Source organism: Erythrolamprus reginae, chromosome 2 (genome assembly GCF_031021105.1).
Source record: "Erythrolamprus reginae isolate rEryReg1 chromosome 2, rEryReg1.hap1, whole genome shotgun sequence".
NCBI lineage: Eukaryota > Metazoa > Chordata > Lepidosauria > Squamata > Dipsadidae > Erythrolamprus > Erythrolamprus reginae.
The window spans coordinates 333,037,082-333,063,647 of record NC_091951.1 but is presented as its reverse complement, the minus strand read 5'-3'; the positions used below and the strand labels follow the sequence as shown (position 1 = coordinate 333,063,647).

At 43.4% G+C, this 26,566-nt stretch overlaps 1 protein-coding gene across 1 annotated transcript in view; it reads right to left on the bottom strand.

The window, feature by feature from the left end:
• Positions 1-26,566, bottom strand: part of PRLR (prolactin receptor) — a 193,419-nt gene that overhangs the window by 69,919 nt on the left and 96,934 nt on the right. Inside the window, exon 3 of the mRNA XM_070743460.1 lies at positions 2,953-3,037. The gene's annotated coding sequence lies outside the window, so the exon portion shown is untranslated. The remainder of the gene's footprint in view (positions 1-2,952; positions 3,038-26,566) is intronic.

The window sequence follows — 26,566 nt, the reverse complement described above, 5'->3', positions numbered from 1 at the left end:
GTACAGATAGTCTCTTTAGCTCTCGTTCTAAGGCTCTGCTGAGAAGGAGGAGGAGAAAGGCTATCCAGTTCAGAACATGGGAGGGTCCATTGTACTCGCTGACCTTCGTTTACATAACTGGAAGGCAATATATTAACAGACCATCACAAAGCAAAGATATTCCCCAAAATTAAACCTGAAAATTGTCCCTACTTATCGTGACAGCTGGAATGGAGCCTAGAGATTATCTAATCCAACTTTACTTAATGAGGTTCCCTGTACAATACACTTTGTACAGAAGTTAATCCTTGAACGGAAAACAATACTGAGTTTGTTCCAACTTGATGTTTCTAATGGACCATAAGAAGGATTCAAGCTGTGCACGCTAAAATATTTCCAGAAGATTTTCAACATAAAGTTGGAAGAGATTTATGTAGATAATTATTTCAAATTTCAATTGGAGTTTGCCTTTTATTGATTTTGGTAAGCAATATATTCTCGCTTAAAAACCCTATACATTGGTGAGCCTGTCTTGTGACTTACTAAAGAAATGTTTCGGGTACAGTGGTACCTCTACTTACGAACTTAATTGTTGCGTGACCAGGTTCTTAAGTAGAAAAGTTTGTAAGAAGAAGCAATTTTTCCCATAGGAATCAATGTAAAAGGAAATAATGCATGCGATTGGAGAATCCACAGGGAGGGTGGAGGCCCTGTTTCCTCCCAGGAGATTCCTAGAGAGGCCCCACAGAGGCTTCTCCCCGCCTTTTCCGGCCCTGTTTCCTCCCAGGAGGTTCCTAGAGAGGCCCCAAGGAGGCTTCTCCCTGCCTTTTCCACACGGTTTCTTCCCAAGAGATTCCTGGGGAGACCCCACAGAGGCTTCTCAGCGCCTTTTCCAGCCCTGTTTCCTCCCAGGAGATTCCCAGAAATGCCCCAAGGAGGCTTCTCCCTCCTTTTTCTGGTTACAGTTTCGGAGGCTCGGGTTTGTAAGTGGAAAATGGTTGTTGAAAAGAGGCAAAAAAATCTTGAACACCCGGTTCTTATCTAGAAAAGTTTGTAAGTAGAGGCGTTCCTAGGTAGAGGTACTACTGTATTAGCAAACACTCTTTGTATTCATAAAACTCAACATAGATACTAAAAAAATTAAATAGGCCCTAGTACTGATTTTAGATAGAAATTTTTGAAGTTTTGTTTCTGACAGTCAGAATTGTGGGGGAGTATTTATTTTATTATTTATTTATTATTTGGATTTGTATGCCGCCCCTCTCCGAAGACTCGGGGCGGCTCACAACAAGTGAAAAACAATCCAATACAATCCAATTAATTAAAATATTATAAGTTTAAGAAAATCCCCTGTACTAACATACACACATACAGACATACCATATATAACTTCAACGTGCCCAGGGGGAGATGTTTAGTTTCCCCATGCCTGACGGCAAAGGTGGGTTTTGAGGAGTTTACGGAAGGCAGGAAGAGTAGGGGCAGTTCTGATCTCCGGGGGGAGTTGGTTCCAGAGGGCCGGTGCCGCCACAGAGAAGGCTCTCCCCCTGGGGCCCGCCAACCGGCATTGTTTAGTTGACGGGACCCGGAGGAGGCCCACTCTGTGGGACCGAATCGGTCGCTGGGATTCGTGCGGCAGAAGGCGGTCTCGGAGATATTCTGGTCCAGTGCCATGAAGGGCTTTAAAGGTCATAACCAACACTTTGAATTGTGACCGGAAACTGATCGGCAGCCAATGCAGACTGCGGAGTGATGGTGAAACATGGGCATACCTGGGTAAGCCCATGACTGCTCTCGCAGCTGCATTTTGCACGATCTGAAGTTTCCGAACACTTTTCAAAGGTAGCCCCATGTAGAGAGCATTACAGTAGTCGAACCTCGAGGTGATGAGGGCATGAGTGACTGTGAGTAATGAGTCCCGGTCCAGATAGGGCCGCAACTGGTGCACCAGGCGAACCTGGGCAAACGCCCCCCTCGCCACAGCTGAAAGATGTTGTTCTAATGTGAGCTGTGGATCGAGGAGGACGCCCAAGTTGCGGACCCTCTCTGAGGGGGTCAATAATTCCCCCCCCAGGGTGATGGACGGACAGATGGGATTGTCCTTGGGAGGCAGAACCCACAGCCACTCCGTCTTATCCGGGTTGAGCTTGAGTCTGTTGACACCCATCCAGGCCCCAACAGCCTCCAGGCACCGGCACATCACTTCCACTGCTTCGTTATGTATTAGTATGTATTAGCGCTCACCATTATTATTATTATTATTATTATTATTATTATTATTATTATTATTATTATTTATTGGATTTGTATGCCGCCCCTCTCCATAGACTCGGGGCGGCTAACAACAGTGGTAAAACAACATGAAACAATCCAATTAATAAAAACAACTAAAAAACCCTTATTATAAAAAATCAAACATACACACAAACATACCATGCATAACTTGTAATAGCCTAGGGGAAAAGGATAATTTAACTCCCCCATGCTTGGCGACAAAGGTGGGTCTTAAGTAATTTGCGAAAGACAAGGAGGGTGGGGGCCGTTCTAATCTCTGGGGGGAGTTGGTTCCAGAGGGCCGGGGCCGCCACAGAGAAGGCTCTTCGCCTGGGGCCCGCCAAATGACATTGTTTGGTCGACGGGACCCGGAGAAGGCCAACTCTGTGGGACCTTATCAGCCGCTGGGATTCGTGCGGTAGCAGGCGGTTCCGGAGGTATTCTGGCCCAATGCCATGTAGGGCTTTAAAGGTCATTACCAACACTTTGAATTGTGACCGGAAACCGATCGGCAGCCAGTGCAGGCCATGCTTTAGCATATGCTAAATTAAAAATAAATAGACTTAGTTATAGATTTTACAGAATTAAACCTAGTATGTGGCCATACTAGTTGTCACTATCATCTGGCTCCATCTGACTTTCCAGTGACGCAACAAAAATAGGAAACTAAATAACTGGACAAGTTATTATTTTACTTACCTCAGAATTGAAGCAAGAAGAACTGGTATAGGACACAGGAAGTGACATCTTGCTTGAAGTGATCGGCCAATGTCCTTTTCTCCTTCTGGAAACAAAAAGTTACAACACAGTATTGTAATCTGAATATATCATGCAACAGAATGAGCTAGGTTTTTTTTCTTATGGCTGTGAAGCCAGGCCAACGAGACTGAAGACCATAAAAAAATTATGTTTTTGATCATTGATAACTGTTCTGTCGGGCTCTCTGGTAGACTCCTCCCAAAAATTCACAGGTACAAATTTCAGACACACACACGTTTGAAAATTCAAAACAATGTTCTTTGTAATGAAAATTCACTTAAACTAAGCCCTCTTTTGGTATAGCAAAGAGCACTGGTCTCCAAACAAACTGGTAATTTGTAAAGTCCCTTATCAATTCTGTGATACTTAGCTTGCAGCTATGAGGCAATTCACAGTCTTTCTTCTTTCACAAAGTGAAACACACTTGGCTCTGGTTTAGTTTCAAAGCGGGGGAAAATCAGCACACAAAAAGTCAAAGTCAGTAAAGCAGTCACGAAACACAACGATCAGATAATCCTCCACAATGGCCAAACCCACAGGCTGCTCTTTATAGCAGCCTCACTAATTACCACAGCCCCACCCAACCACAGGTGGCCTCATTTTCTTTGATAATCATCTCTCAGTTGTTGCTGCCTATGCATCGCTCTCCTCATGCGTGGCTGTATCATTAACTCTTGTTCTGAATCCAAGGAGGAGCTAGATAATTGATCTCCTTCTGAGCTGTCTGCCACACTCTCCTCCTCCCTGTCACTCATGTGTTCTTGGTCAGAGGAGCCTTCATCAGCAGATTCCACTGGGGGCAAAACAGGCCTGCAGCATGTGGATGTCTCCCCCACATCCACAGTCCTTGGGGCAAGAGCTGGGCCAGAGCTAACCACAAAAGATAACAATTTTTAAAAAATCTGAAAATGAATATGTCTGCAGAAAACGTAATAAGCGCTGATGCAATGCTTCTGCAGAAGCATCCCAAGTGGATGGGTGGTGCATCCCGCCGCCGGCACTACCAGTTCTAAGAACCGGTCTGAACCGGAAGCAGCCCCAACCCTCCTGACCTTTCATAAGGACCTAAGGACCTGGTTCTGCCAGTTATCTTGGGGCCCAAATGTAGTGGAGGTGGTTGATAGATTAACAACAGATCCCACCTCCCCTCCATCCTGCCCCCCTGTCTTCCACATCGGTAATTGGATCATAGCATTTGGGGGTATTTTTAAATATATATATAATTCAAAGTGTTGGTTATGACCTATAAAGCCCTTCATGGCACCGGACAAGAATATCTTCGGGACCGCCTCCTGCCGCACGAATCCCAGCGACCGATTAAGTCCCACAGAGTTGGCCTTCTCCGGGTCCCGTCGACTAAACAATGTTGTCTGGCATGACCCAGGGGAAGAGCCTTCTCTGTGGGGCCCCCGACCCTCTGGAACCAGCTCCCCCCTGAGATTAGGATTGCCCCCACCCTCCCTGCCTTTCGTAAACTCTTTAAGACCCACCTTTGCCGTCAGGCATGGGGGAACTAAAACACCTCCCCCTTGCCCATGTTGTTTTGTTGATTGATTGACTGTGTGCCTGTTTTTTTAATATATACTGTTTTTATGAGATTATTAATTTTAAATTGTAACTAGATGGGTGGGCATTGGATTTGGTATTATGTACTGTACTGTTTTTTATTATTGTTGTGAGCCGCCCCGAGTTTGCGGAGAGGGGCGGCATATAAATCCAATAAGCCTAAACCTAAACCATATATTTATTTATTTATTGGATTTGTATGCCGCCCCTCTCCGCAGACTCGGGGCGGCTAACAACAATGATAAAAAACAACATGTAACAATCCAATTTAATAAAACAACTAAAAACCCTTATTATAAAAACCAAACATACACACATATTCAAACCAAACATGCACACATATACATATACATACCGCATTTCACCGAAAATAAGACAGGACCTCGTATTTTTTGAACCCTGAAATATAGCCTGGGCCTTATTATCGGCGGGAGTTATTATTTTGGGAGTGGCGAGTGGGGAACTGGATGTCCTATCGCCACCGCCTCCCCTCCCTATTCTTGGTGTCGGCTGAGCAGCTGGTCCACTGTCACTGCCTTGTGGAGCAGGAGTCTGCAAATCTTATTGTACTGTTGCATACACAAACTGTAGGACTGGGGTCCTGTAGGCTGGGGTCCTGCTGCCATTCATGCATGTAACGATGCAACCCTTGCTGAGTCCTGCTCCACGAGGCAGCGGTGGTGGCATGATAGGTCTCACAGAGACTCATTTCCGGCAGGTGGGACGTGTTGGGCCACGAGATACACATCCTATCTGACACTTGTAGCTCCATCATGTTTCTCGGTGTTGTGTCCAGAGAAGCCCATTGTAAAAGAAAACTTCTCGTGAGTTCAATCAAACTTCTCGAACTCACGAGAAGTTTTCTTTTACAATGGACTTCTCTGGACACAACACCAACGTACAGCATACTCTAAACCCGACTGCAGGAAATACGACTTTAGTAACCGAGTAGTTGATACATGGAACTCACTAACACACCTAACCCCCAAAACCTTTCCCACAGACTATCCAGTACTGACCTCTTCCTAAGTCCCAGGAGGGTTGGGGCTGCTTCCTAAGAGGTCAGTAAAAGCATACATAAGTGCACCAGCGTGCCTTCTGTCCCCTGTCCTAATGTCTCTCTTTTACTAATATCATGTATATAAACATTGTTTTGTATACCACCAATAAGTACTCGACAAAACAAACAAACAAACAAACAAACAAACAAACAAACCTCATTGTTTCCAAATGTAAAATAATGCACTTGGGGAAAAGGAATCCTCAATCTGAGTATTGTATTGGCAGTTCTGTGTTAGCAAAAACTTCAGAAGAGAAGGATTTAGGGGTGGTGATTTCTGACAATCTCAAAATGGGTGAACAGTGCAGTCAGGCAGTAGGGAAAGCAAGTAGGATGCTTGGCTGCATAGTTAGAGGTATAACAAGCAGGAAGAGGGAGATTGTGATCCCCTTATACAGAGCGCTGGTGAGACCACATTTGGAGTACTGTGTTCAGTTCTGGAGACCTCACCTACAAAAAGATATTGACAAAATTGAACGGGTCCAAAGACGGGCTACAAGAATGGTGGAAGGTCTTAAGTATAAAACGTATCAGGAAAGACTTCATGAACTCAATCTGTATAGTCTGGAGGACAGAAGGGAAAGGGGGGACATGATTGAAACATTTAAATATGTTAAAGGGTTAAATAAGGTTCAGGAGGGAAGTGTTTTTAATAGGAAAGTGAACACAAGAACAAGGGGACACAATCTGAAGTTAGCTGGCGGAAAGATCAAAAGCAACATGAGAAAATATTATTTTACTGAAAGAGTAGTGGATCCTTGGAACAAACTTTCAGCAGACGTGGTAGATAAATCCACAGTAACTGAATGTAAACATGCCTGGGATAAACATATATCCATCCTAAGATAAAATACAGAAAATAGTATAAGGGCAGACTAGATGGACCATGAGGTCTTTTTCTGCCGTCAGTCTTCTATGTTTCTATGTTTCATTGGAGCTACAAGTGTCAGTTAGGACGTGTGTCTCACAGTGGGGCACAATTTGGGGGTGGTAGATCAGGTGGCAAGGAATGGGAGATGAGACGCGCATCCTACCTGCGGCTTGTACCTCCTTCAAGTTCCTCGGTGTTATGTCCACTGACCCGCCCCCGCCTCTGGCTCGCAAGTGGAGGGGGAAGAAACTCTCGTGGGCAGCCTGAGGAAGCCGAGCTGACAGCCAAACTTCTAGCCGCGCTCAGCAGCAAAAGCAGCCAGGCACGCACTTTCTCGTCTCTTCCAAACCCGCCCCCCCCTCTCTCGGCGGTGGATGGGGGGGGGGGAAGAGTGCACTTAAGACACAGCCCCGGTTGAAGGAACTGGCTGCATGCTGAACACAAGAAATCTTTTCCCCTTTTGCTCCAAGAAGCTACGCAGGTGCAACGAGTCTCATGAAGCCTCATTTCTGGCGGAGTTTGGAAGCGAGAAAGATTTCTTGTGTGCAGAGTGCTGTCAAAATGTTCCTGCCAAGAGAGAGTGGGGGGAAGGGAAGGAAGGAGGAAAGGCAGGTGATTTGATTTGATTTATTGGATTTATTTGCCACAAACTCGGGGCGGCTCAAAACAAGGTAAAAACAATACATAATAACAAATCCAATACCCACCAATCCAATTACGATTTAAGCTAAAACATTCATAAAAAACAACCCCAGAATATTAAAAAACAAGCACACAATCAATCTAACACCAAAACAACATGGGCAAGGGGGAGATGTTTCAGTTCCCCCATGCCTGACGGCAGAGGTGGGTTTTAAGGAGTTTGCGAAAGGCAAGGAGGACGGGGGCAATCCTAATCTCAGGGGGGAGCTGGTTCCAGAGGGTCGGAGCCGCCACAGAGAAGGCTCTTCCCCTGGGTCCCGCCAGACGGCATTGTTTAGTCGACGGGACCCAGAGAAGGCCAACTCTGTGGGACCGAACCGGTCGCTGGGATTCGTGCGGCAGAAGGCGCTTTGCCTCAGGCAGTCCCTGTGAGTTTCTTCCCCTTCCCGCTTCGCTCGAGACCCAGAGGTGGGGGAGGGTCAGTGGACAGTGGTCAGTAACTGAGTTACGGGTGGCTGTTCCTGCAGGGGATTCCCACACACTGCCCTCACCTGCCTCCCCCGTCGTCTGAAGTACATGGGAAGGCCAGGTGGAGGATCAGTGCCCTGTGCCGGGAGCAAGTGAGGGAGGTGTGGATGGGAGGTAGAGCCAAAGGGGCAGCAAGGCTGACCCGCGGCCGGCGCTCTCTACCTGACTGCAGGGCTCTGCAATAGAAACATAGAAGACTGACGGCAGAAAAAGACCTCATGGTCCATCTAGTCTGCCCCTATACTATTTCCTGTATTTTATCTTACAATGGATATATGTTTATCCCAGGCATGTTTAAATTCAGTTACTGTGGATTTACCAACCATGTCTGCTGGAAGTTTGTTCCAAGGATCTACTACTCTTGCAGTAAAATAATATTTTCTCACGTTGCTTTTGATCTTTCCCCCAACTAACTTCAGATTGTGTCCCCTTGCTCTTGTATTCATTTCCCTATTAAAAACACTTCCCTCCTGGACCTTATTTAACCCTTTAACATATTTAAATGCTTCGATCATGTCCCCCCTTTCCCTTCTGTCCTCCAGACTATACAGATAGAGACACAAGCAGTGAGTGCCTGAAAGTCGCGGCGCACCAGCACCTCTGCTGCGGGGAACAGCAGCAGCATCAGCTCCAGGCCAGCATATGGCTCCCCTGGCAGGTACCTGGAAAGCTTCAGCCACTGCATGCGTGGCAACAGGGATAGGTTGGATGCAGACCCATCTGTTGCTCAAGCGCTGTGATTGTGGGCTCGTTGCATCTGACTGGCCTCCCCGCTTCCTTGTAGGCAGGAATGTGTTTCCATACACTGTCAGAAGCAGCTCATTTCTATTTCAATTCTTTTGCTCTCTTGACGATATCATGTACTTTTCATTTGTTCTCTAATCCATGTACAGTGATACCTTGTCTTACAAACTTCATTGGTTCCGGGGCGAGGTTCTTAAGGTGAAAAGTTTGTAAGACGAAACAATGTTTCCCATAGGAATCAATGGAAAAGCGATTAATGCGTGCAAGCCCAAAATTCACCCCTTTTGCCAGCCGAAGCACCCATTTTTGCGTTGCTGGGATTCTCCTGAGGTTCCCCTCCATAGGAAACCCCACCTTTGGATTTCTGTGTTTTTGTGATGCTGCAGGGGAATCCCAGCATCACAAAAATGAGCGCTTTGCTGGCAATGGAAGTCCAGCGGTGGGGTTTCCCAGCGAAGGGAGCATCAGTGAAATCGCAGCATCACAAAAACACGGAAGTCCTCGAAACCCCACCTCCGAACCTCTGTGTTTTTGCGATGCTGCGATTTCACTGAGGCTCCCCTCGCTGGGAAACCACACCTCCGGACTTCCGTTGCCAGCGAAGCACCCATTTTTGCACTGCTGCGATTCCCCTGCTGGAATTCCCCTGCAGCATCACAAAAACACAGAAGTCCGGAGGTGGGGTTTCCAATGGAGGGGAGCCTCAGGGGAATCCCAGCAGCGCAAAAACGGGTGCTTCGCTGGCAACGGAAGTCGGGAGGTGGGGCATCCCATCGGTGGCGGTGGGTTTGTAAGGTGAAAATAGTTTGTAAGAAGAGGCCAAAAAATCTTAAACCCCGGGTTTGTATCTCGAAAAGTTTGTATGACGAGGTGTTTGTAAGACGAAATATCACTGTACATTTTTATCTTGTCAGGACATTTCTCCTTAGTTCTCTGTTGCTTCTCTCCTTGTTTAGTTTCCACTCATTGCTTCTTGTCTCAGGTGCTTTGCAGAATAGCCTGACTCCTCCTTCTTTGTGGCATCCGCTGAGATTTTGGAACACTGATATCATATCTCCCCTATTCCTTCTTTTCATCAGAGTAGAAATATCCAGTTCCAGCAACTATTCTTTATATGTTTTAGCCTCCAGCCCCCTAATTGCCTTTGTTGCTCTTCTCTGCCTCTTTCTAGAGCCTCAACGTCATTTTTACATCACACATACTTTTTAAAGTGTGTGGGTGTGTAGTTATCTTGATGATAAGACGGGTGTCCAATAAATTTAGGAATGATGAAATAATAGCTGAACTTTTAAGGGAGTGTTTAGGAAAAGATCACTCATTCATAGGAAAGAAGGAAGCATGAGAAAAAAACTAAAACAAATTTGCCCTGATTTTTTTTTTTGGTGTTAAGAAGTGGCAAGAAACATAGAAACATAGAAGTCTGACAGCAGAAAAAGACCTCATGGTCCATCTAGTCTGCCCTTATACTATTTCCTGTATTTTATCTTACAATGGATATATGTTTATCCCAGGCATGTTTAAATTCGGTTACTGTGGATTTACCGACCACGTCTGCTGGAAGTTTGTTCCAAGGATCTACTACTCTTTCAGTAAAATAATATTTTCTCATGTTGACCTTGATCTTTCCCCCAACTAACCTCAGATTGTGTCCCCTTGTTCTTGTGTTCACTTTCCTATTAAAAACACTTCCCTCCTGGACCTTATTTAACCCTTTGACATATTTAAATGTTTCGATCATGTCCCCCCTTTTCCTTCTGTCCTCCAGACTATACAGAGTGAGTTCATTAAGTCTTTCCTGATACGTTTTATGTTTAAGACCTTCCACCATTCTTGTAGCCCGTCTTTGGACCCGTTCAATTTTGTCAATATCTTTTTGTAGGTGAGGTCTCCAGAACTGAACACAGTACTCCAAATGTGGTCTCACCAGCGCTCTGTATAAGGGCATCAAAATCTCCCTCTTCCTGCTTGTTATACCTCTAACTATGCAGCCAAGCATCCTACTTGCCTTTCCTACCGCCTGACCACACTGCTCACCCATTTTGAGACTGTCAGAAATCACTACCCCTAAATCCTTCTCTTCTGAAGTTTTTGCTAACACAGAAAAGAAAACACTCCGACAGCTTTTCAAAACTCTGTTAATCTATCTTATAACAATGAAGGGTATTCCGGAAATCTCTGCTTTGGCCGTTTCTTGATTTTGACTTTCTCAAAAGCTGACACTCAGGAAAGCAACTGCATGTCATTATGATGATGCCATTTTAATTAATTTGGATAGCTGCAATGCAATGATGCTCCGGGACATTATGGAAAATTCATCCTGTATCCTCAAGATGCATATCCTGATTACAATGGTGCCGACTCCTTCATATCCCCCACCAAACCATACATTTATTTATTTAATTTAATTTAATTTATTTATTGGATTTGTATGCCGCCCCTCTCCGCAGACTTGGGGTGGCTAACAACAATGGTAAAACAACATGTAACAATCCAATTTAATAAAACAACTAAAAACCCTCATTATAAAAAACCAAACATACACACAAACATACCATGCATAACTTGTAATGGCCTAGGGGAAGGAATATCTTAACTCCCCCATGCCTGGCGACAAAGGTGGGTCTTGAGTAATTTGCAAAAGACAAGCAGGGTGGGGGCCGTTCTAATTTCTGGGGGGAGTTGATTCCAGAGGGCCGGGGCCGCGACAGAGAAGGCTCTTCCCCTGGGGCCCGCCAAACGACATTGTTTAGTCGACGGGACCCGGAGAAGGCCAACTCTGTGGGACCTTATTGGCCGCTGGGATTCGTGCGGTAAAAGGCGGTTCCGGATGTATTCTGGCCCAATGCCATGCAGGGCTTTAAAGGTCATTACCAACACTTTGAATTGTGACCGGAAACCGATTGGCAGCCAGTGCAGGCCACGGAATGTTGCAGAAACGTGGGCGAATCTAGGAAGCTCCACGATGGCTCTCGCGGCCGCATTCTGCACGATCTGAAGTTTCCGAACACTTTTCAAAGGTAGCCCCATGTAGAGAGCGTTGCAGTAATTGAACCTCGAGGTGATGAGGGCATGAGTGACATTATCTGAAGTCTGAATGTTTGCTTATTAAAAGTGCAGAAATAAACCCAAAGCCGCCATTTTCTGTAGGAGACATAACTCATTTTCTCTCTCTCACTCTGCCAGCTTCCCTTAACTTTGACATTTATGATATGTTGGGCCATTTCTAATAATTTTCACACTTAATAGGCATCCTAATTAGGAATATGAGGCATTTGAAGTTGCAGGCACATTCTGAGGGTTATTCAAATATGTGGGTGCTTGTGGTTTTCATCAAAATTACTTTGCAGTATATGCAGAGGTGGCAATAGAGATTTTTTCTCTGGCTGTAAATGTTTTACACATATTCAGCATTTGGCTTAAAATAATCTCCTCCCTTGAGAAAAATTAATGGTGAGAGGGGTGTGTGGCAATGTCGCAGCACTACGGCTGTCTCCTACGCTCTGTGGGAAACCCCAAATCCCAGCTGTTTGGAAACCTGGAACCGGATTGGAACCAGGTCAGTTCTGCCCTGGAGGGGCAGTGAAGAAGAGAGACACAAGTCTGTGGTCTGGTCTTTGAAGCTCCCGTATGGGAGTCCTAAGCTGCCTGGAAGATCCAGGTCTTATGGATCTTAAGGAAACTCAGAGGGATGGGAGCTGTACTCCCATTCCTTTGAGATTGATTGATTGATTGATTAGATTTGTATGCTGCCCCTCTTCATAGACTCGGGGCGGCTCACAATAATAATAAAACAATTCATGACAAATTTAATAATTTAAAAACATTAAAAAACCCAGTTATTAAAACAGACATACACACAAACATACCAAACATAAATTGTATAGGCCCGGGGGAGATGTCTCAATTCCCCCATGTCTGACGGCAGAGGTGGGTTTTAAGGAGTTTACGAAAGGCAAGGAGGGTGGGGGCAGTTCTAATCTCCAGGGGGAGCTGGTTTCAGAGAGTCGGGGCCGCCACAGGGAAGGCTCTTCCCCTGGGACCCGCCAGACGACATTGTTTAGTCGACGGGACCCGGAGAAGGCCAACTCTGTGGGACCTAATCGGTCGCTGGGATTTGTGCAGCAGAAGGCGGTCCCGCAGATGAGAAAAAAGATATTTATTTTACATAGGAACATAGAAGATTGAAAGCAGAAAATGACCTCACGGTCCATCTAATCTGCCCTTATACTATTTCTTGTATTTTATCTTAGGATGGATATATGTTTATCCCAGGTATGTTTAAATTCAGTTACTGTGGATTTACCGACCATGTCTGCTGGACGTTTGTTCCAAGCATCTACTACTCTTTCAGTAAAATAATATTTTCTCACATTACTTCTAATTCTTCCCCCAACTAACCTCAGATTGTGCTCCCTTGTTCTTGTGTTCACTTTCCTATTGAAAACACTTCTCTCCAGAACCTTATTTAACCCTTTAATATATTTAAATGTTTCGATCATGTCCCCCCCTTTCCCTTCTGTCCTCCAGACTATACAGATTGAGTTCATTAAGTCTTTCCTGATAAGTTTTGTGCTTAAGACCTTCCACCATTTTTGTAGCCCGTCTTTGGACCCGTTCAATTTTATCAATATCTTTTTGTAGGTGAGGTCTCCAGAACTGAACACAGGATTCCAAATGTGGTCTCACCAGCGCTATATACAGCGGGATCACAATCTCCCTCTTCCTGCTTGTTATACCTCTAGCTATGCAGCCAAGCATTCTACTTGCTTTCCCTTCGGGTTCTTAAGTAGAAAATGATTCTTAAGTAGAGGCAAAAAAATCTTGAACGCCCGGTTCTTATCTAGAAAAGTAGAGGCGTTCTTAAGTAGAGGTACCACAGTACTGCACTTTTATTAACCTCAAAAGGAGTTGTCTCTTGAAAAAGCATTTTTGGGACAACCATGGCTGATGCCATCGACATAGATAGGGGAAGGGATTAGGAAGTTAGCCTGCCTTAGTGGAAACAGAGGGGTGAGTTGTTACTGCAGCACCAACATCCATTGAAAATGTATATGGGTTGAAAGACATTATTAAATATATTAACTTAAGGGTCATCTGGAGAAAGCACTAACTGGTCATGATATGTTGTAAGTCAAGGACTGCTTTTACAGCCTTACTGACTATGATATATAACGAAATCAGATAAATCAAATACTGCAGATAAATGTAATAATATTCCACATGAGACATCAAATGCCAACAGGGAGGGAAAATGCCAACATTAAATGTTGAAACTCTACGTGAATTGGGAAGTTTAAAAAGTTGAATTTATTAGATAATAATTATCTGAAAGTGAGAGAATTTTAAAGAGGATGTAGGTACAAAGATAAGAAGCCCCAGATATATTAACTTGACAGGATAATTGTACTTAACATTCATTGAACTCAACAGCTATTTTGATAATAAGGCTTGAAAGACGGAATTGTAATGATTTGGGAAATAACATCTCTTATCTTCTCTTTATGATTACCTGTCAAAGATGAATTGTTAAATAAATAGCAAAGTGACAAAGCTACCAGCCAGAGTCCAAAGGGACATTTCCTTCTACAAAACGACATTTCATGCCTTTTTGCCTTTCTGCCTCTGATTAATAATAAGTAAAAAAACCTTGGTATACTACTGATTTGGACATTAACGAATATTCTATGTTTTAGACCAAGGGTCCTCAAATTTGGCAACTGTAAAACTTGTGGATTTCAACTCTGCATTTTGCCATCCTCCAGCAACCAGGAGCTCTCTGCAGGCTTCTAAGACCCTTTGCCCACCCCATTTGTGCAAAAAATCTGGGTGAAAAATGATCCATTTTTTGCAAAAACTGGTGTATTTTTGCCTTTTAATTACCCCATCTATCATGACGGGAGGAGGAATTCTGGAAGTTGAAGTCCACTAGTCTTAAATCCGTCACGTTTGAAATTTGTAAAAAGTGTACATGGTTGTAAAAGGTATTCTGCTACTCTAGTATTTTATTAAATAATATATTACTACACCATTTATTTATTTATTTATTTATTCATTTATCTATTGTTAGAGTTGGAAGGGACCATGCGGGTCAAGTCCAACCCCCTGCCTAAGCAGGAACCCTATAGCATCCTAGCCAAATGGCAGTCCAATTTCCTCTTTAAAATGTCCAGTGTATTGGAGTTCACAACGTCCGCTGGTAGGTTGTTCCACTGGTTGATCGTTCTGACCATCAGGAAGTTCTTCCTTACTTCTAGGTTGAATCTCTCCTTGGTCAGCTTCCAGCCGTTGCTCCTCGTCTGGCCCTCCGGTGCCCTGGAGAATAAAGTGATTCCCTCCTCTCTGTGGCAACCCCTAGTATACCTGTAGACTGCTAGCATGTCCGCTCTGGCCCTCCTTTTCTCTAGGCTATCCATGCCCAGTTCCCGTAGTCTCTCTTCGTAAGTCTTGGTTTCTAGACCCCTGATCATTTTGGTTGCTCTTTTCTGCACCTTCTCCAGAGTTTCAATATCTTTTTTGAACTATGGTGACCAGAACTGAACACAGTACTCCAGGTGTGGTCTGACCAGGGCATCGTAGAGTGGTATTAAGAGTTCCCTGATCTTGGAGTGTATCCCCCTGATGATGCAGCTTAGGATTGTATTGGCTTTTTTGGCCGCTGCTGCACATTGTTGGCTCATGTTTAGTTGATTATCCACCAAGACTCCGAGATCTCTTTCGCTGTCGCTACTGCTGAGAGGGGTTTCTCCCAGGCTGTATGTGTGTCCAGGTTTTTTTTTAACCTAGGTGAAGGACTTTGCTCTTGTCGCAAATTTGGTTCAGAATGTTTTTTTCCTTGTTTTCCACCTCTAAAATCTAGGTGTGTCTTATACTGCGGTGCATTTTATAATCTGAAAACAATAAACTATTGTTTTCAGTAATCAGTAAACAATAAACTATTTAAATAATCCAAGACTCCAAGAGGCACAAATCCAAGGCTGTTTAATGGCGTATTTCAAAAATCAACAGATGTAAAGTAGCTGTCTGGTTGAAATAGTTTTCACTGAGCTCTGACACACCATATGTTTGGGTTTCAAATAATCCCCCAAGCTCTTCATGCCATCACACGTTTCTCTTGTTTTTCCCTCCTTATTTCCAATTCCCAAATGTGCTCAGGGCTTCCTTTAAACATAAACCGAGAGGTGGAGGAATGCAACAGATGGCTTCCCAAAGGTAGGCAGGGTTCTTTAGAAGGCCAATGCTGCTTTTCAGCCTCCATCTTACACTGGTTAATAATAATAATAATAATAATAATAATAATAATAATAATAATAATAATAATAATAATATAATTATTATGATTTGTATGCCGCCCCTCTCCGAAGACTCAGGGTGGCTCACAAGAACGATAAAAACAATATTATAATGGCACAAATCTAATATTAAAAAACTAAAAACCCTATCATAATTAAAAACCAAACAGCACATACATACCAAACATAAGCCTGGGGAAAGATGTCTCAAATCTCCCATGCCTGGAGGTATAGGTGGGTCTTAAGTAGTTTACGGAAGACAAGGAGGGTGGGGGCAGTTCTAATCTCCGGGGGGAGTTGATTCCAGAGGGCCGGGGCCACCACAGAGAAGGTTCTTCCCCTGGGGCCCGCCAGATGACATTGTTTAGTCAACAGGACCCGGAGAAGGCCAACTCTGTGGGACTTTATCGGCCGCTGGGATTCCTGCAGTAGCAGGCGGTTCCGGAGGTACTCTGGTCCAATGCCATGTAGGGCTTTAAAGGTCATGACCAACACTTTGAATTGTGACCGGAAACTGATCGGCAGCCAATGCAGGCCATGGAGTGTTGTAGAGACGTGGGTGAATCTGGGAAGCCCCACGATGGCTCTCGCGGCCGCGTTCTGCACGATCTGGAGTTTCCGAACACTTTTCAAAGGTAGCCCCATGTAGAGAGTGTTGCGGTAATCGAACCTCGAGGTGATAAGGGCATGAGTGACTGTGAGCAATGACTCCCTGTCCAAATAGGGCTGCAACTGGTGCACCAGCCGAACCTGGGCAAACGCCCTCCTCCCCACAGCCGAAAGATGATGTTCCAATGTCAGCTGTGTATCGAGGAGGATGCCCAAGTTGTGCACCTTCTCTGAGGGGGTCAATAGTTCCCCCCCCCAGGGTAATGGATGGACAGATGGAATTGTCCTTGGGAGGCAAGACCCACAGCCACTCCGTCTTGTCTGGGTTGAGTTTGAGTTTGTTGACACCCATCCAGACCCCAACAGCCTCCAGGCACTGGCACATCACTTCCACTGCTTCGTTGACTGGACATGGGGTGGAGATGTACAACTGGGTATCATCCGCATATTGATGATACCTCACCCCATGCCATTGGATGATCTCACCCAGCGGTTTCATGTAAATATTAAATAGCAGGGGGGAGAGGACCGACCCCTGAGGCACCCCACAAGGGAGAGACCTAGAGGTCGACCTCTGACCCCCCACTAACACCGACTGCAACCGACCGGAGAGGTAGGAGGAGAACCACTGGAGAACAGTGCCTCCCACTCCCAGCCTCTCCAGTCGGCGCAGAAGGATACCATGGTTAGCAATATAACCTCCACCAGATGTGCGTTGTAATACTTGTGTGGAAGTATACTTTAGCACTTATTTTTGTTTAATATAGAGAGATACTTCTCAATATTGTTTCCAGGGCCTCATATTAAAAAGTCCCTCGATACTGAAAGTGACAACGAAAATGAACAAAAAAACTAAAGCAATTTCTCTGTGAAGAAACTGGATTGTCCTATTTTTCTTGATTTTGTGAACAGTGGTAGGATTCAAACTTTTTTATCGCCGATTCTGTAGGCGTGGCTTTGTGGGCGTGGCTTTGTGGGCATGGCAGGAGAAGGATACTGCAAAATCCCCATTCCCTCCAGGATCAGCTGGGATTTGGGAGGCAGAGAATAGCTGGGCCAATCAGAGGTAGTATTTAGTGGTTCTCCGAAGTACTCAAAATTTCTGCTACCAATTGTCCAGAAGTGGTCAGAATCCCTAACTGAATCCCATCTCTGCCTTTTCCTGGGATAAAATATCAAAAAATATCAGGTGTCCTAGATTACTCATGAAAGAACTCCATAGTCTCAGTTTCAATATAAAGTCTTGAAAGACAACATTTCTTATTTCTCTGTTTTTAGTAAACAATTTCCCCCCCCTCTACAGTGGTGCCTCTACTTAAGAACTTAATTCGTTCCGTGACCAGGTTCTTAACATAGAAACATAGAAGACTGGCGGCAGAAAAAGACCTCATGGTCCATCTAGTCTGCCCTTATACTATTTTTTGTATTTTATTTTAGGATGGATCTATGTTTATCCCAGGCATGTTTAAATTCAGTTACTGTGGATTTACCAACCACGTCTGCTGGAAGTTTGTTCCAAGGATCTACTACTCTTTCAATAAAATAATATTTTCTCATGTTGCTTTTGATCTTTCCCCCAACTAACTTCAGATTGTGTCCCCTTGTTCTTGTGTTCACTTTCCTATTAAAAACACTTCCCTCCTGAACCTTATTTAACCCTTTAACATATTTAAATGTTTCGATCATGTCCCCCCTTTTCCTTCTGTCCTCCAGACTATACAGATTGAGTTCATTAAGTCTTTCCTGATACGTTTTATGCTTAAGACCTTCCACCATTCTTGTAGCCCGTCTTTGGACCCGTTCAATTTTGTCAATATCTTTTTGTAGGTAAGTAGAAACGTTCGTAAGTAGAAGCAATTTTTCCCATAGGAATCAATGTAAAAGCAAATGATGCGTGCAAATCCATTAGGAAAAAAATAAAAGCTAGGAATTTAGGTGGGAGGAGGAGGAGGAAAAAGAGGAGGAGGACAGTCGCTGCCGAAGGAAGAAGGTGAGGTGAGGAGAATCAAAAATATCCAAAACTTTAAGGACTCTGAGACAGCGAGGAGGAGCACATGCGTCCCCTACACCTGGCACGAGGCTGCCTCCCATACACTGGCAGCTGCTGCTACCTCCTGCCTCTTCCTTCCCATGCTGAAGGACTCCCCACTCTTCTCGCTCGCTCGCTTTGTAGCTGGCATCTTTCTTTCACTGTGGTGACTCCTCGGCTGCCCAGAGCGAAGGGAATGTTTCTTTTCTCTGGGCGCTGGCAGAGGTTTATTCCCTGTCCAAGCGCCCAGAGAAAGCAAAATGCTTCATTCGCTCTGGATTGCCAAAGCCTCCATAAGCGCCACCGAAAGGCTCCTCTGGCAGCCCAAGATGGCCGGGATTAAAGGGGGAATGGCAGGAAACTGGCTGGGCCTTCGTGACGCTCTCAAATTTTTTCCAGGCTCAGGTTCCTAAGTATAAAATGGTTCTTAAGTAGAGGGGAAAAAATCTTGAACACCCAGTTCTTATCTAGAAAAGTTCTTAAGTATATGCGTTCTTAGGTAGAGGTACCACAGTACTTCACTTTTATTAACCTCAAAAGGAGTTGTGTCTTGAAAAAGCATTTTTGGGACAACCATGGATGATGACATCAACATAGATGGGGGAAGGGATTAGGAAGTTAGCCTGCAATTAGTGGAAACAGAGGGGTGAGTTGTTAATTCAACACTAACATCCATTGAAAATGTATATGGATTGAAAGACATTATTAAAGATATTAACTTAAGGGTCAGCTGGAGAAAGCACTGACTGGTCATGATACGTTTTGTTATGACCTTAAGTGTTTTTGAGATCCCCAGAAGCAAAAAAAATACCAGATTAGTTTCAAAGTGCTTTGTGAGGGATTGGATAGTGAATTAGGCAATGTGAAAGTAATAATTTATTATTATTATTATTATTATTATTATTATTATCATTATTGATGAAGATAATAATAATAATAATAATAATAATAATAATAATAATAATAATAATGTATTAGATTTGTATGCCCCCCCTCTCCACAGATTCGGTACTTAGAAGTTGCTTTGTCAAAGTTTATTTATTGTCAACTTTTTTCTAAGTTCATATTTATGGCTACACATGTATTAATTTTAGCAAAGTGCTTGCTTTGTAAACTGCAACGTCGCAACTCATAATTTTTACTACAATTTATATTGGATTCATTTGTAAGCCATTTTCAAACTCGTAGAATACATGATTACCTATAAGTAAGTTGTACTTTGTTCACCTTATTTGCATCTATGTTGTAGCAAGGTATTAGTCTTCCTCTCCTACCAAGGCTACATGATTAAGCTAGTCTGAGGGATAAATCCCCCCAAATGCAGCACACACACAGACACACACCAAGACCTTCAATACTCATGCCCTCATCACCTCGAGGTTCGACTACTGTAACGCTCTCTACATGGGGCTACCTTTGAAGAGTGTTCGGAAACTTCAGATCGTGCAGAATGCAGCTGCGAGAGCTATCATGGGCTTTCCCAAATATGCCCATGTTACACCAACAGTCCGCAGTCTGCATTGGTTGCCGATCAATTTCCGGTCACAATTCAAAGTGTTGGTTATAACCTATAAAGCCCTTCATGGCATCAGACCAGAATATCTCCGAGACCATATTCTGCCGCACGAATCCCAGTGACCGATTAGGTCCCACAGAGTCGGCCTTCTCCGGGTCCCGTCAACTAAACAATGTCGGTTGGTGGGCCCCAGGGGAAGAGCCTTCTCTGTGGTGGCCCCGACTCTCTGGAACCAGCTCCCCCAGAGATTAGAACTGCCCCTACCCTCCTTGCCTTTTGTAAACTCCTCAAAATCCACTTTTGTCATCAGGCATGGGGGAATTGAGATATCTCCCCCGGGCCTATATAATTTATGTATGGTATGTTTGTAGGTATGTCTGTTTAAAAATGGTTTTTTTTAAACTATTTTAAATTATATATTATTAGATTTGTCATGAATTGTTTTATTGTGTTGTGAGCCGCCCCGAGTCCCCAGAAAGGGGCGGCATACAAATCTAATAAAATAAATAAATAAATAAATAAATATTCTTCACAATAAGTACAGTTCCATTTTAATCTGTGTGTCTAAATTTACATCATTAATTTTATTTATCAAATGTATGTGCCACCCCTCTCACTACCAACACAACTCTATCACACCATACTAGGACAAGGGGGCACTCCCTAAAGCTCATAGGTAAGAAAGTGAGGACAAATCAAGGGAAATATTTCTTCACCCAGAGGGTCGTTGGTTTATGGAATTCACTTCAACTATATCAGCGGTTATTGAAACGGATGTCCAAGTGCTGCCTCTATGTTGGTTGAGGCAGGCAGGATTCCCTTGAGTACCATTTGTTGGGGGTCAAGGGAAAGGGAGGGTCTCGCCTTCTCTTTCTGCTCAAGATCCCCATGGACAATTGGTGGGCCACTGTGGGACACAGAATGCTGGACTCGATGGGCTTTGGCCTGATTCAGCATGGCTCTGCTTATGTTCTTATGTAACTTTGGATTTCATAATTATAATCCTTCTACAATCTAAACCTGTGCACATCAAAACCATCAATCACAAGTTCATTTTTATGCAAAAATACATGAAGAGGTTTCCAGTCAGCCATATATGTAGATAGCATCTTTTCTCTAATCCAAGAAGTTACTTTGCCCCTGTCGGGCAATAGCTGTCAATTTCACCAACTATTCCTCCATAGTGGGTAGTGTTGTTTCCAGATGCAGCTACAAATTGAATGGAGTCGTGAGAACGTTAACTTTTGCAAGACGTAATGGTTAGTTAATAAGGGGCAGGATGGGAAATTTTGTACTCCTTTAATTGGGATTGCAGCATTGGAGCTGTTGATACCATCTGGTGGAGCAAGAAAAGAAATTAGCATCTTTCATGAGAAGAATTCCATTAAAGATTCCCCCCCCCGTATGTTTACGTGGTGGTTAGTTCAGATAAGGTCTGTTCAAACTGGATACCCCAGTTTACTTAAGACACACCTTTGTGGTCTTTTGGCCTTGATCTTACCAGCCTCCTTTTTCTGCAAACAACATTGTGTGTGGATGGATGCCTGGGCAAGGTTCGTTTTATATCATGCAGCTTTCATCACTACTTAGCTCAAACTGTATTATAATACGCATATAATACGCATATGCAATGGATCCAGCCAAAGAGTTTAACTTTAATAGAATGATTTGCAAAGTGAAAAAGTTACTCTAGCCTTAGGCAGCTGATGAGCAGTGGGAAATGGGAGTAGTGAACCACTGTCATAAAAGTAAACAGAAGTGATTTAGAGCTATCAACCAGTTGTTCTGCATAGGAACTGGGGAGTTAAACAAATAGTTGTCTCTCTTACATTGCAAGTGTTAGGACTTTAAAATGCTGAAATATAGTTAGACTGTATCCATTATTATTAATTGACATAAAATATGGAGAAGATTAATATATACTGTAGCTATGCAACTTAAGAATGTATGCTTGAATAGCTATTATTATTATTATTATTATTATTATTATTATTATTATTAATTAGATTTGTATGCCGCCCCTCTCCCTATTCTCTGTAGCCTGATTCTTTGGATATTTATTATGAAAAATATATTTTATAGTAAGTACCATGGGGCTTATTACAATTATCACTGCTTCAATTTTGTTAAATTGGGGCTTGACGAAATAGTCCCCCTAGTCGTCAACAAACAGTTCTCAAAGATTTTGCAAGAGGCAATATTGAGTTTATCTTACAATAATTCCCTCCCTCCCTCCTTCCTTCCCTATAGCAAGCACCTCATTTCTGACTACATTTGCTACTTCAATTTATATACAGTAATACCTCGTCTTACGAACCTAATTGGTTCCCGGGGGAGGTTCGTAAGACGAAAAGTTCGTAAGATGAAACATTGTTTCCCATAGGAAACAATGTAAAATGAATTAATCTGTGCAACAAAAAACCCCCCGCAAAAAAACGCCGCCGCCCGGCTGTCACCTTTTGAAACAGCCGGGCGCTTCTCAGCGTTCTCCCAATGCCGAACCCGGAAGTTCAGCAAAAGTTCGGGTTCGGGTGGCCACCGAGAAGCCCCACCGCCCGGCTGTCACCTTTTGAAACAGCCGGGGGGCTTCTCGGCGGCCTCCCGAACGCCGAACCCGGAAGTTCGGGTTTGGCGTTTGGGTTCAGGAGGAGGCCGAGAAGCCCCCCGGTTGTTTCAAAAGGTGACAGCCGGGCGGCGGGGCTTCTCAGCGGCCTCCCAAGCCCGAACTTTTGCCGAACTTCCGGGTTCGGTGTTTGGGAGGCCGCCGAGAAGCCCCACCGCCCGGCTGTCGTCTTTTGAAACAGCCGGGAGGCTTCTCAGTGGCCTCCCGAACGCCGAACCCGGAAGTTCGGGTTTGGTGTTCAGGTTCAGGAGGATGCTGAGAAGCCCCCCGGCTGTTTCAAAAAGCGACAGCCAGGCGGCGGGGCTTCTCGGTGGTGGCGGCAGGTTCGTAAGAAGGAAAAAGTTCGTAAGAAGAGGCAAAAAATTTCTGAACCCCAGGTTCGTATCTCGGGTTGTTCGTATGGCGAGGGGTTCGTATCATGAGGTATCACTGTATTTCTATTCTACCCATCAGTTACTCAATACAAGTAACAATTAGAGTCATGGTGCCGCAGTGGTTAAAATGCAGGTTTAACCACTGCATTTTAAACTACAGGCTACTTCTGCTGACTGCCAGCAGTTTGGCAGTTCGAGTCCCACCACTCATCGTTGACTCAGTCTTCCATTCTTCTGAGATTGGTAAAATTGGTAAAGTTCTTAAATAACTTGGAACATAAAGAACTTTTGGTGTTTGAGGACTTAAGAAAAAATTGTTTAAGGGAATAAACACAAAATGTGATGAAAATGTTTTTTAAAAAATAAATAGTTTTGGAAAGTTACAAAGATCCAGATGGATTTAAAGACTTCAAATTAATTACAAAAATCTTTTATGGGAAACAACTCTTGTTTTGAATTCTGAAAAAAAAAACCTGATATGATGGGTCTTTGAAGGTTACATACTACAGCGAATCAGAATGAACTAAATATTATAATTAAAGAAAAAAAATTAGATTTAACTTCCTAGCACAGAATGGAGCAAAATATTTTAATATTGGATGCATTGAAGGTTATCTGTGAAAAAATGGCCTCAGAAGTTAATTTTAAGTATGTCTTCCATTATAGATAGACATTATAGATGTCATGGAAGAAGAACAGGCTTTACTAGACAAGACTGGAAATTGATTTGAATGCGGATTTGAAAATGTCACGCTACAAGAATGATTTGGAAAAAGATATACCGGATATACAAATTAATAATGTTGTAAGAGTTACAAGGGATATCAAAATAACTTGGATAACTTTTTGATATTAAATTTACAAAAGAGACCAGTCAAAAGTTTTGAAGTACAGTATTTTGTGAGGAGAAACAAAGATAAAGATAAAGAAATCTAGGACATTATTTGAAGGAATTAAAGACCAAGGCTGTTAAAAATAAAGGGAAGGACTATACATTTGGTTTATTTCATCAGAATTAAAATTGTAACTTTAAAATAACCCAGGACTGAATGGTGAGGCCTTAATTTTTTGTTTATAAATAAAAAATGAGATATGGGAAGAAAAGACCATTTGTTGTATTTTTAAGAATGGTGAAGTTGTTAAAATTCCTCATACTTGTAACAAAGGGGAAAATTCTTTCTTTATAGATCTCTTTTCTTTTTCTTTACTATAGTCTTATTTTTCTTCTTCTATTTTTTCTTTTCCATTTAATTTTCTTTTTATGTTTTGGTTGTATTAACTTTTATTTTTAAGTTGTAATGTTTAATAACATTTCTACAAAAAAATCTAACAATATACAGTGGTACCTATACCCTGTGTCCAGTCGGTGAAGCAGTGGAAGTGATGTGCCGGTGCCTGGAGGCTGTTGGGGTCTGGATGGGTGTCAACAGGCTCAAACTCAACCCTGACAAGACAGAGTGGCTGTGGGTTTTGCCTCCCAAGGACAATTCCATCTGTCCTTGGGGGGGGGGAAATTATTGACCCCCTCGGAGAGGGTTCGCAACTTGGGCGTCCTACTCGATCCACAGCTAACATTAGAGCACCATTTTTCAGCTGTGGCGAGAAGGGCGTTTGCACAGGTTCGCCTGGTGCACCAGTTGCGGCCCTATTTGGACAGAGAGTCATTGCTCACAGTCATTCATGCCCTTATCACCTCAAGGTTCGACTACTGCAATGCTCTCTACATGGGGCTATCTCTGAAGAGTGTTCAGAAACTTCAGATCGTGCAGAATGTGGCTGCGAGAGCAATTGTGGGCCTTCCTAGATTTGCCCACGTCTCGTCAACACTCTGTGGCCTGCTCTGGCTGCCGATTCGTTTCCGGTCACAATTCAAAGTGTTGGTAATGACCTATAAAGCCCTACATGGCATCGGACCAGAATACCTTTGGGACCGTCTTCTGCTGCACGAACCCCAGCGGCCAATTAGGTCCCACAGAGGTGGCCTTCTTCGGGTTCCCGTCGACTAAACAATGTCGTCTGGCAGGCCCCAGGGGAAGAGCCTTCTCTGTGGTGGCCCAAGCCCTCTGAAATCAACTCCCCCTGGAGATTAGAACCGCCCCCACCCTCCTTGCCTTCCGTAAGTTGCTGAAAACCCACCTATGTCACCAGGCATGGGGTAATTGAGGTATCCCCTTACTATTATGGTTTATGTATGTTATGATTGAGTTGTATGGTTATTTTAATGATATGGGTTTTTAGATGTTTCTTTAAGTATTGGATTTGATTACATTGTTCACTATTGTTGTAAGCCGCTCCGAGTCTTCGGAGAGGGGCGGAATACAAATCTAATCGTGCTGTTCTCAAATTTCCTGGGAAATTTTTCCGGGCTCGGGTTCTTAAGTAGAAAATGGTTCTTAAGTAGAGGCCAAAAAATCTTGAACACCCGATTCTTATCTAGAAAAGTTCTTAAGTAGAGGCGTTCTTAAGTAGAGGTACCACTGTATGAGCATTTTGCACTAAGTGGAGTTTCTGGATAACCTTCAAAATTAATTCCTTCTAGATTACTGGATTACTTTTAGTGCTGAGCAGGCAGGTGTGTACATCCACAATGGATTTGTGTGTCATGTTTAAATTTTCTAATAAAGAAATGCACACATGGATAACATGTGTGATGTGATGCCCCTTATCTGTTTCCTTTGCTGTTTTAAAATATTTTTGTGATTCTATCACAAGGAATAAACATGATAACCTACTTCGGAAACTGAAATCCTATGTCCTCTCTGGACCACTACATGACTGGATAACTGCATTCCTGTCATAGTTCCCTCTAAGCTGAGCAGTGAGCAATCGCTCACTTAAAAATCATCATCAACTCAGAGTTTTCCAAACCTGCCCAGAAGCCGAGAGGGAAAGAGTGAGAGGGAAGGAGAGAGAGAGGAAGAGAGGGAGAGAGAGAAACAGATAGAAAAAAGAGAGGAAGGAAAAGAGAAAGAAAAAGAATGGGAGTAAGAAAGAGAGAAAGAAAATCAAAATCTAGTTTGAAACTAGCTCAACTATTTAAGTGGCATTTTGATATTGATAGAGTTGCCCTATTATGAGCTCACTGTTATAGACACACAGTACAGTATTTTATTTTGAAATTCTCTGAGGCAAAACAGGGTGGGTTTTTTATTTGTTTGTTTGTTTGTTTGTTTATTTATTTATTATTTCTGTGCCGCCCAGTCCCGAAGGGACTGCTGCTCAGACACTATACTTTTCCGCCCACCCCCCCAAAAAATTAGAGGGAACACTGATTCCTGTCAAACAGACAACAGACATTTATTTATTTATTAGATTTGTATGCCATCCCTCTCCGAAGACTCGGGGCGGCTAACAACAATAAAAAAGACAATGTAAACAAATCTAATATTAAAAATAATCTAAAAAACCCCAATTTAAAGAACCAATCATACATACAAGCATACCATGTATAAATTCTATAAGCCTAGGGGGGAAGGGAAATTTCAATTCCCCCATGCCTGACGACAGAGGTGGGTTTTAAGGAGCTTGCGAAAGGCAAGGAGGGTGGGGGCAACTCTGATATCTGGGAGGGAGTTGGTTCCAGAGAGTCGGGGCCACCACAGAGAAGGCTCTTCCCCTGGGTCCCGCCAGACGACATAATAGAGCAGTGATTTTCAACCTTTTTTGAGCCGCGGCACACTTTTTACATTTACAAAATCCTGGG